Here is a 10,605-nt window from a genome sequence, read left to right as displayed (position 1 = left end):
TCTCCCTTCCTCCCTCCCTCTGCCTCTTCCCCCCACTCACTTACTCTCTCTTTCTCTGAAATAAAATAAAATAAATAAGTAAATAAATAAACCATCATGTATTTATTTATTAGGCCAATGACAGGCCACTATAAGACCCTTAGCCAGATTTGTATTCTAGCAGTCAGTTTATTTTCAAATACAAGTGTTTAGCTTCTCTAAAGCAAATAAGTGAGGGAAAGAAAAAGGCTTCTAGGACATTTCTCAGTGTGGTTTGTGTGGAATATCTGTATCAATGCTTCTGCTTCTGTGTAGCTGCTAAAAATGTTGGCTGTATAATATGCTGTGGTTTCTTTTTTTTTTTTTAATGTTTATTTATTTTTGAGACAGAGACAGAGCATGAACGGGGGAGGGTCAGAGAGAGGGAGACACAGAATCTGAAATAGGCTCCAGGCTCTGAGCTGTCAGCACAGAGCCTGACGCGGGGCTTGAACTCACGGACCGTGAGATCATGACCTGAGCTGAAGTTGGCCACTTAACCGACTGAGCCACCCAGGCGCCCCTGCTGTGGTTTCTAAATACCAACATGTAGCCTCCAAATGTAGTAGGAATAGTGGATGGGCAGAGAGTGCTGGGCATGGTGCCCCAGTGCCCAAATACTTATCACTGATGCCCCTATAGGGTGCAGATGATGATACCTTTCCCAATCCTAACATACAGGAAGCTACAACACCTGGAACAGGATAATTGGATGCTTTTTAATCCTATTTGTAACCATCAGATATTTGCAGTTTATCTGGTTTAGGTAGATTCTTAATAAGTTTTGCATTGAATGAATGGAATTCATTCTAGTCTCTGCTGGCCACTGACTCACTTAACAAGATACTTCTTCATTTCTCTGCACTTCATTTTCCTCATTTCTAGACTGAGATTGATAACAATACTTTTCCTTAGCGGTTTTTCTAAGGTGAGGTAAGATGATATATGAACTCCCTCTGGAAATGAACAACCTCCAAACAATTGTAAGAGTGAAAGATTAGAAATGTGTATGTATAAGTCTTCTTTTCTCATAAGTTCAGATATTAATATTTTAGAAATAAAAAGCAGTGCCAACTTTTTCATTGACATAGTATTAATCAATAAAGTAGGTAGTCTTGGAGAAATATTTTTATGGGACTCAATCTCCCTTTTTTTAAGTGTAGCTTATGAATACTAAATATTTTAACATCTTTTTCTCATGAAAAAAGGCATGTAAGCTGTGAAGTGGTCAGATGTCCTTTTACATATTGGATCTTGCTTGCATATCCACATTCAACTGCATTTATTTATGTGGTATTCATTCAAAGACTGTCAAATTCTAATCTCTTCACTGAGCTCAAAACTTACAGATATAATTTCCTACTTGAATCCTCACTAGAGTATCTTGTATAAATCCCAAACTAATGATGAAAACAAATATGCATATATATAAGTAAATAATAAATTATAATATTTTAATTTTGGTGTTCCTCCCTCATATACAAATGCCTTTACCTCCCTCATTCTATTTACTGAGTAGTTTTCTACTACTACCTCCATAGGGAGGTACCAGAGTTTGTTTTTCTATTTATCAGATAAAGGTCATTGGAGTTGCTTCTAGTTTTTAGTATATTGAAAAAAATACTGTAAGCATTTGCATGAACATTTTTGTGTGAACAATAGCCACCCTACCTCAAAGAAAAGAAGAGAAACAAAGGTGTTGAATGTCTTTTCTGGAGAGAGATTTGGAAAAGTTCATCAGTACCATGTACTGCACTGTCTGAATTTGGACCATGTGGTAACTTTTTATTTAAAAACAAAAAAACAAACAACCAAAAACTTATTCAATGGCCAATAACTTAGGTCAATACATGCCCTATGAAGTCTTTGTCTTCCTCTCCAATCTGATCACATTTCTCCCCTTATTTTCCATTCTCATCCCTCTATCTGTTCTTTAAATGTTAAAAAGACCTTTCAGACAAGGTTTTCATACTTTGGAAATATATTCTCCACTTCTTCTTCCCTTTAACGTGGCTCATTCTTAGACCCTTTCACATCTTGGCTTAGATATTACTACTCATAGCTAACTTTCCTTCCTTGACTCTTCAGGCCAGGTTAAGGTCTTTGGTCACATTGTCTTGGCAGCTGTGGCATTTCCTTTGCAACAGTGATGTGCTATTTAGGATACTTCCTGTTGTAAGTGGGAAAACCATCTCAATAAGAAAAAAAGATACTTTAGTGTCTCCTGTAATAGGCAAGTTCAAGTTTAGGGCCTGATTCGGGTATGGCTGCATTGAGAAACAAGTTTCCAGTATGACTCTCTTGAGTTTTGTTGTCTTTCTTGGATTTCACAGAGAAATCTCTAGCAGTCATCCTTCCAACTTCAAATCTAGTGGTAATAGAGAATACCTTTCTTCACGTGTGAACTAGTCTCCTTATGACTCATTCAGTCTAGTTATGCCATATTCTCACTTCAAAAGTAATTAGTGAAATTGGGGGGATGCAATGCTTTTGGAAGGCCCATCTAAAGGTATTGTTTGCATGAAGGTTCCCCAGCTCTTATTGGAACTGTCTCATGACAATGGACAGAAATTCCATCATTTGAGTTTGGCACATGGGTGTTTTTATAGCTGCTCTAGGGAGAGTAAGAGTAGGCTTAGAATACAAATATTGTTTAGAGACTGTCCTCACTAAGTTTAGTAGAAAATTTTCAATAATTGTGGTAGGAAAATGGTTGAAAAAAACAAATATAAAAATATGAATGCTTTATATCTTGGCAAGTATTTTTGAAGAATGAATCCACAATGGTAAATTGAAGGAAGCATATTGAGCCTACACCAGGGCTCCTATGTACCCACAAAGTCTGGAACACTAAAAGAAAACTTTTGTTAAAAATAAAATCAGGGGTGCCTGGGTGGCTCAGTTGGTTAAGCATCTGACTCTTGATTTCAGCTCAGGTCATGATCTCATGGTTTGTGAGTTGAGCTCCATGTTAGACTCTGCACTGTTAGTGTAGAGCCTGCTTGAGATTCCCTCTCTTCCTGTCTCTTTACTCCTTCCCTGCTGTCTCCCTCTCAAAATAAATAAGTAAACTTTAAAAAGAAAATCAAAATTTACATAACATATTCATTCCAGTGTGACTGAGTACACTCTTTTTTCTTTTAATGTTTATTTATTTATTTTGAGAAAGAGAGCTTTGAATGGTCAGAGAGAGAGGGAGAGAAAGGGAGATTCCCAAGTAGGCTCTGCATTATCAGCACAGAGCCCGATGAGGGGCTTGAACTCACGAACTGTAAGATCATGACCTGAGCCAAAACCAAGAGTCCGTTGCTTAACCAATTGAGACACTGGCACCCCTAACTGAATACATTCTTAATGCAGTTCAGTTATTCATTCCATTGTAAATAGCAAGTAGAAAAATCAATATTTCCAGAAAAAAATGACAAAGTCCAATGGTTGAATTCTTGAGAAAGTAATTTATAGATGTCCACCACAAAATTCAGTGTTGAGAAGTAAGATTTTTAGAAAAGCTTTCCCTTAAAACCTTTATGTACTTTATTAAATTCAAAATTGGTGACTGAAATGATGGTTTCACAGAAATTCTATGATAACTTTAAAAGAATTAAGTAAAAGCTCAACAATACATACAATTCTTAAAGCTGTAAGTATTTGTTACCTATCAATATCACAATTACAGATTAATAAAAGATAGTTTTCTTATGACTGCTAATTATGTACACATCATTGCCTGAGTAGCTACATGAAGACAACTGGCTTTGAGGAAGCATATTGAAGTGTTTCACATACCAAAACATATAGGAATTTATTAATTGGTCTGATAATGGTCTCAAAGAAATTTCAGTCTGGTTCCCTTATCCCTATCTTACTTGAAGTGGGTATATGATTTCCACTGTATGCTTGGGTACTTTAATGAGAAAAGTCAAGATGCCCAAAGAATTTGGTATGTCTTAAGCCATCACTGTGCATCAAATTGTTGCACAGTTGAGTTGCTGGTATGTGAGAAGTGAACATGTATGAAGGAGACTAGGAATTTGTGCCTAGAGATTTCTGTGGGTTTAGAATGGTTCATTTTTCTGGAGTCTCACTTCTTCCAAAATGTTGAGTTTGTCTGGCACAACTATGTATTTGGAGGAGTGAGTCTGTCTTGGTTATTAGTATGTATAGAGTGGTACCTTTGTTTGGACTTGTTTTGGTGTTGGCTGTACTACTGAAATTACCAGCACTTCCCATATCCTCCAAATTTCAAGCAAGGCCTGTTCTTCTAGCTGGTAATGAGACTCAAGGGAAATGTGGTGGTGGGTCTTGCTGGGACTTGGATTCTCAGTGCTCCAGCATGGTCCTTGGTGTAAATATTCAGCCCATTAGAAGCATCCCAGTCCCATGAATGGCAAGTGCAATGGCATCTGTCATAACTATACCCTCCCTGCCACAATTCTGTTGTACACATTCAATATTCCCTAAAGGAACACTGAGACCACTGTTAATTCTGCCCTAGACTCATCCTCTTATAGTACCTCTAATTGAGTCTGAAGGCTTCTAAACAGCTGTGATTTCAATAGCTGCCGTCCTGTCTTTATATCTTCAAAGAGTGAGGGCTTTTAGGAGGTTGAAAAACTGGCTTATCCAACCGGAGGCAGGCCCCAGCATTAGAGAGTTTGGGCTTCTACCCAGGCTTACCAATCAAAGCCTACCTAACCTCAAAACAGTTAACCTCTTTAAACTTTAAGGATAATTAATAATAGTAATAGTAATAATAACAATACCTAAGCAACAGGGTTATTGTAAAAATTCAATTAGTCCCAAATTCAGTTAGTTACAAAGCAGTTTCTGAAATACAGTAAGAATTAAAAAAAATGGTAGGGGCGCCTGGGTGGCCTAGTCAGTTAAGTGCCCGACTATTGGTTTCAGCTCAGGTCATGATCTCCTGGTTTCTTGAGTTTGACTCTGTGCTGGTAGCATGGAGACTGCTTGGGATTCTCTCTCCCTCTCTCTGCCCCTCCCCCACTTGTGCTATCTCTGTCTCTCTCAAATAAATAAATAAAACAAAAAACGGAATAAAAAATGGTAGTTCTTTCTCCTTAGTCATATTTCTCTAAGTTTCAGTTGTGTGTGATTTTCATGTCATCATTGGAAGCTTATGTGGTGATTGATTGGCTAAACTTTTGTGGTAGGCAGAATTCTAAGACGAGCCCCAAGATTCCTGCCTCTGGAATGAACATGCCTTAAATGTTATAAAAATATTTAATATTATATATAATAATGAATTATTATAAAATAATATATAATTTTTCAAGGCTAAGTGAACATGCTTGAGTAACCCTCTCTCCTTGTATGTGAGTGGGGTTTGTGAATATGACAGGATTTTACTTCTATGATGATGTTATCTTGTATGGATGGCGAAAGAGATTCTGCAGAAGTAATTAAACTCTAATCAGTTGACTTTGATTTAAGCAAAAAGGAGACTATCCTGAATGGGCATGATAACCAATAAACCAGGTAAAATCTTTAAAATGACCTCACAGAAGTCGAAGAGATTAGAGACACTCTCCTGATGTCTTAAAGGGAAGCAAAAAAGGAAGGCAAGGAAGGCAATGTCAGACAGCCTGTAGTTGCTGAATGCCTCAGTCCTATAGACACAGGGAACTAAACTCTCCCCAAAACTAGTGAGCTTAAAATAAACTCTGAGACTTAGATGAGATACCCTAATTTCAGCCTGTTTAGACCCAGGGTAGAGGATCCAGCTAATCTGTACCCAGATAGTTGGACCATAGAAACTGTGAGCTAATGATAAATATTGCTTTAAACCAGTAAGTTTGTGGTACTTTGTTAGGCAGCAGTAGAAAACTAATACAAGGGATTATATGAAAACCATGCTGAGACAAATTTTATGTGTATGTCCTGATAAAATTATTTTAATACAAATAATACCCAAACCCATTGATTTTAATTGGAAAAGCAAGTAAAAAGAAAGAAATTGTCCCATATATAATAAGAAAGTCCCAATATTGACTGCATTTCCTAAAAATATTAGGATTCAATTAACCACTGCAGTATTTGTAAAGTTGTTATTTCAGGAAGAGAAATTGCTTTGTTATGCAATATCAACATCGTAAGATAGTTCCTACTGCTTTTCCAGAGTCAAATATATGTTAAGAACTGATTTGCAGCTGTTATAAAGAAGGGAATTTACAAGCTTTTAGCTATTTTGCTATTACTTTATTGTTTAGGATATCATGGGGAAAAGGATATAAAATGGGAGTATTTTCATTCTGTTTATGATCCCCTTCTTATATGGAGAGAGAAGTCATCAGTGTGTCTGTTCTTATAGTTAAATCTTACAGGCTTTACTGAAAATCGAAGAGCAATAAAAGCAGATGGTAGTTTTACTTGAGAAATGTTTATCTTAGCTCCACTTCTCAGGTTGTGTAGACATATATGGACATAAAATAACCTAGGGCAGTACTGACTTGTCTCACTTCATTTAAATGGTGGCACTCCTGGGAACAAAGATGGTTGTGTATACTCTCAACATCATGATTTGCACCCATTTATTTAATTCCCATTCTGGTCAGATTTTTATTTAAATATCAAATAAGTATAAGTCTTCAGGAAACATTTGTATCATCACTAGAGGACAGTAAAATCAGCGTCCACAGAAGAAAAGAAAATCCTTCAGGATATAATAGCACAGAAGAAAGTGAGGGTTAGAGGGAAAGGTTGATTTTATTCTTAACTTGTTAAAAAAAATAAACATTACAAGGTATATGCAGATGGGATTTCCAAAATTTTATTATTTTAATGTAATCTTATGATTTTCCCCAAATTTTTATTATCAGTGAATCTAAGACTACAGAGATGATATTGCATAGGCTGGTCAGGCTGGTGAAAATCTCAATGCTGAGAATACTTTTAAGAAATAAAATGAAAGCCTGTTTGTGGAAATACAATTACCCTTGCTTGAGACAAATTTCTTTCTTTCTTTTTTTAGTTTATTCCTTTATTTTGAGAGAGAGAGAGAACACATGCACACACATGAGCAAGGGAAGGGCAGAGAGAGAATCCCAAGAAGGAATCCGTGCTGTCAGCACGGAGCCTGTTGTGGGGCTGGAAACCACCAACCATGAGATCATGGCCTGAGCCAAATGATGCTTAAATGCCTGAGCCACCCAGGTGCCTGAGACAGATTCCTAAATAAAGTGGCCTCACCATAACACGGTTATGGTGCGGGCATGGTGCCTGCTACAGAAACGAATTAAGTCCTGGATACATTCAGGTTATCCCAACACAGAAACATAATTAAAACAAAAAATAATATGTAAATAAAATATTAACAAATATATTCCAGCAGCCTAGTAGAAGATTAATTGAAAATGACCAGTTAAAGTATGTTCTCAGAATGCATGAATATTTATTTCCAAAGTACAGGTTTTCAACACAATATATTTCACTAGTGGCAAAATAGAAGCTAGTAAAACTGAGATACCTACCCATAGCGTTGTTACACTTTGTTTAAAGTCTTCACCTACAAAATAAACCAGGTATTGAGGAGAAATCTAACTGGACACATTGCCAGGGCTCTGAATTTTTGCCTTAGCTTTGGCATGGTAACCAAGTGGACAATGAAAATACACATGAAAAGTTCATTTTGGATGTTCATGTGAAAAATGTTAAGCTTTGGTGTAATTGTTTCAATTCCCTTTGAAAGATAAACACATAGTATCTGTTTATGAGTATTTAAAAAGACTTTTATGGAAAGCCTTGGTCCATACGATCCTGGTCTTTGTGACAAATCTCATAACATGTACTCCCATGGAAGAGTTGGCGTCTCCCAGAAGGCTGATAGGTCCTTGAGAAGCATGGCCTATATAATTTTTTTAATGTTTATTTTATTTTCTAGAGAGAGAGAGTTAGAGTGTGGGGGAAGGGCCAAGAGAGGGTGACAGAGGATCTCAGGTAGGCTCTGTGCTGACAGCCGAAAGCTCAATGTGGGGCTGAAACTCATGAACTGTGAGATCCTGACCAGAGCCGAAGTCAGATGCTTAACTGACTGAGCCACCCAGACAACCCTGACCTATTTCATTTTTAATTAAAAACAGCATAGTTGCAAAATTATGAACACTGTCATGAAAAGAAGGGAACAGGGATGTGATTCATGCCAGAGGCAATCAACAAATGTCCACCAAAAAATTATATTGGAGTTCTTACTTAATTTGATTTGCTGCAAATCTACAATCTACTTTCTTTACCTTGGTAATATTGACAAAAAATTCATCAATCATATTTTACAAGAAATCCTATTTTAATAACATAAAATGTATATTGAAAAAAGGTGAGGAAAATAAATTAACTAACTATTCAACTCAAGAATTTAAAATTAAAAAACATTCTAAGCCAGCTAAGGAAAACTAATGGGAAGGAAAAAGTTACGTTGAGACAAAACTTAAATAGCTTTAATAAGAACAGTGCAATACCAAATTGGCTCAACTACCAAAATTGAATAAAATTTATGAAAATAACTGGAAATTTTAAAATTATCAAACAATTTTAATTAAAAAGAGATAGCCAACACAGTTTTACAGGTTGGATCATTCAAACATTCAAGTAGTAGATAATTTCAAAATTATGTTTCCATTTTGGAAGAGAAAACATGATTGTCGATGTAAAATCCTACAACCAAACACAACTCCAAAATCTAGTGTCACAGTACCCAAAATTTATTGGCACTTGGTGTATAGGCACCTCTCTCCATGGGTATTGGTCTCAGATGGTGGTGGCTGGGACATCTGTGTTTTATTTCCATTATGATCAGCCTCCATCAGTCAGGGAATGTAAGCAGTGTCTTCCTATGAAGACTAAGTCACTTTTGGATAAAATGCTGTGTTTTCAGTTTCTGTTCTCCTCCCCTTCTTCTCCAACTTGTGTCTGCAAGGTTTTGAGGAGGGATCTTAGAGAAGTCTTGTGACCTTGAATCCACAAAGGAAGACTGGAGGTATTTGTATTAACCAGGTGTCCTCTGCAGACTTGCTGGACTCTGCTCTGGAATGTCTAATCTAGACTCCTCCTGGACTGGTCACTCCTGGAGGAAGACATAATAATATCTGGCTTAGGGGGAGCATGATGTGCTCTGGCAGCCCCTGGTGGCATCCCTAATCCTGGCCATTTACCTGTGTACTCGAAGTCTCCACACCTTATACATACCCTTCTTTTTAAGCTCACGACTCTTTTGGTCCAAGGGCTTTCTCAACACTTCTCCGCCGTCATTCTGGTTACTTGGACAATGCTGGGTTCCTTTCTCATGATTGCCAGTGCATGGGAATGCAGACTGGCTTCTGACTTCCCCATCTAGCTGCTTTTTACCGATGCTGCTGCATCGTTAACCTGGACCTTTGTGAAAAGTAAGGTCTGTGGTGCCTCCTCTAGAGGCCTGGAAAGGTGCCAGTAACCCTCAATGCTCTCAAGTTCCCCTAGATAGCTAATTATTTCTACCTCTGCCCCCATGTTTATTCTTCTGGGCAAGTTTAGAATGCAACTTATGTGCATCTGACCCTCTAATCTACCTAAATCTCCCTTCTTGAACTGTCTAGTGGAACCAGAAGTCTTAGGCTTTCCCCAAATCCTCTCAGTTTGGGGGAGGACCCACCTGATGCAATATTCCCCACTTATGTAATATTCTATGCTCATATAATCCAGAGATCTCACTTTTTATGCTTAAAGATATAATAATGGATTTCAGAAAATCCTTTTTCTCTGGACTGCTCTCTGCTTTTACAAATATGGTCTTGCTAAAGAGGTCATGCAAGTCAGCTTTATGATTCAAAGCTGATCAATGGCCTCTTTCTTTTAGGAAATAAGTAAAGATATCAGAACATATAGATTTTCTGTGAAGATTAAATGATAAAAAGCAGGCCAAGTCCTCAGCATAGTGCTCATCATATAGTGATCATTCAGTGCATGTTGGCTGCTATTATTGTTGTGGTAATTCCCCTGTCATCGAGGGGAAATTCCCAATCGTTTCTTAAAAATGAATTTCTCTGCTCAGACAATGCCTCTGAGCATTGTTTTGGATATGGGCTTCCTCAGCAAGGCTTTGCACAAACTTTTCTCTCATACCTTCCCTTTTTTCTTCTTTGTAAAATCTCTCTGGATTCCAGTGAATCTCTGTGCATGTTTCCTCTGCACACTCCCAATGGGGACTGACTCTCCTTTCATACCTTCCCTGCATTTCCCCCTGTGCTGATCTTTCCTGTATATTCTCTGCATAGTCTCACTGCATATTCCTCTCGCGTACTTTCCCTCCTGTCCAGCATTCTCCTAAACTGAACCAACAGAAGCAGTTAAATCCCTCTGTATTCTTTTGGATTTTTTTTTTCTCCTTCACTTGGTTTCAGCTTCACCTACAAGAGTTAAACCTTACTTCTAATATATGTTTCTAATTCTTTACCTCCTTTTGTGATCCTAGTATGCTTTCTGCCACATTTAAAGCTAAAAACATTTTTTTTTGGCTTAAGTTATCACATGGTCCCTCCATCTGCTTTCTCAGTGGTTTCCGTTACCAATGTGATTCCCCCACACAAAGAATTCTAGGTG

This window comes from Prionailurus viverrinus, chromosome A3, assembly GCF_022837055.1.
Source record: "Prionailurus viverrinus isolate Anna chromosome A3, UM_Priviv_1.0, whole genome shotgun sequence".
Taxonomy (NCBI): domain Eukaryota; kingdom Metazoa; phylum Chordata; class Mammalia; order Carnivora; family Felidae; genus Prionailurus; species Prionailurus viverrinus.
The sequence above is the reverse complement of the archived record's forward strand: the minus strand, read 5'-3'. Positions refer to the sequence as shown.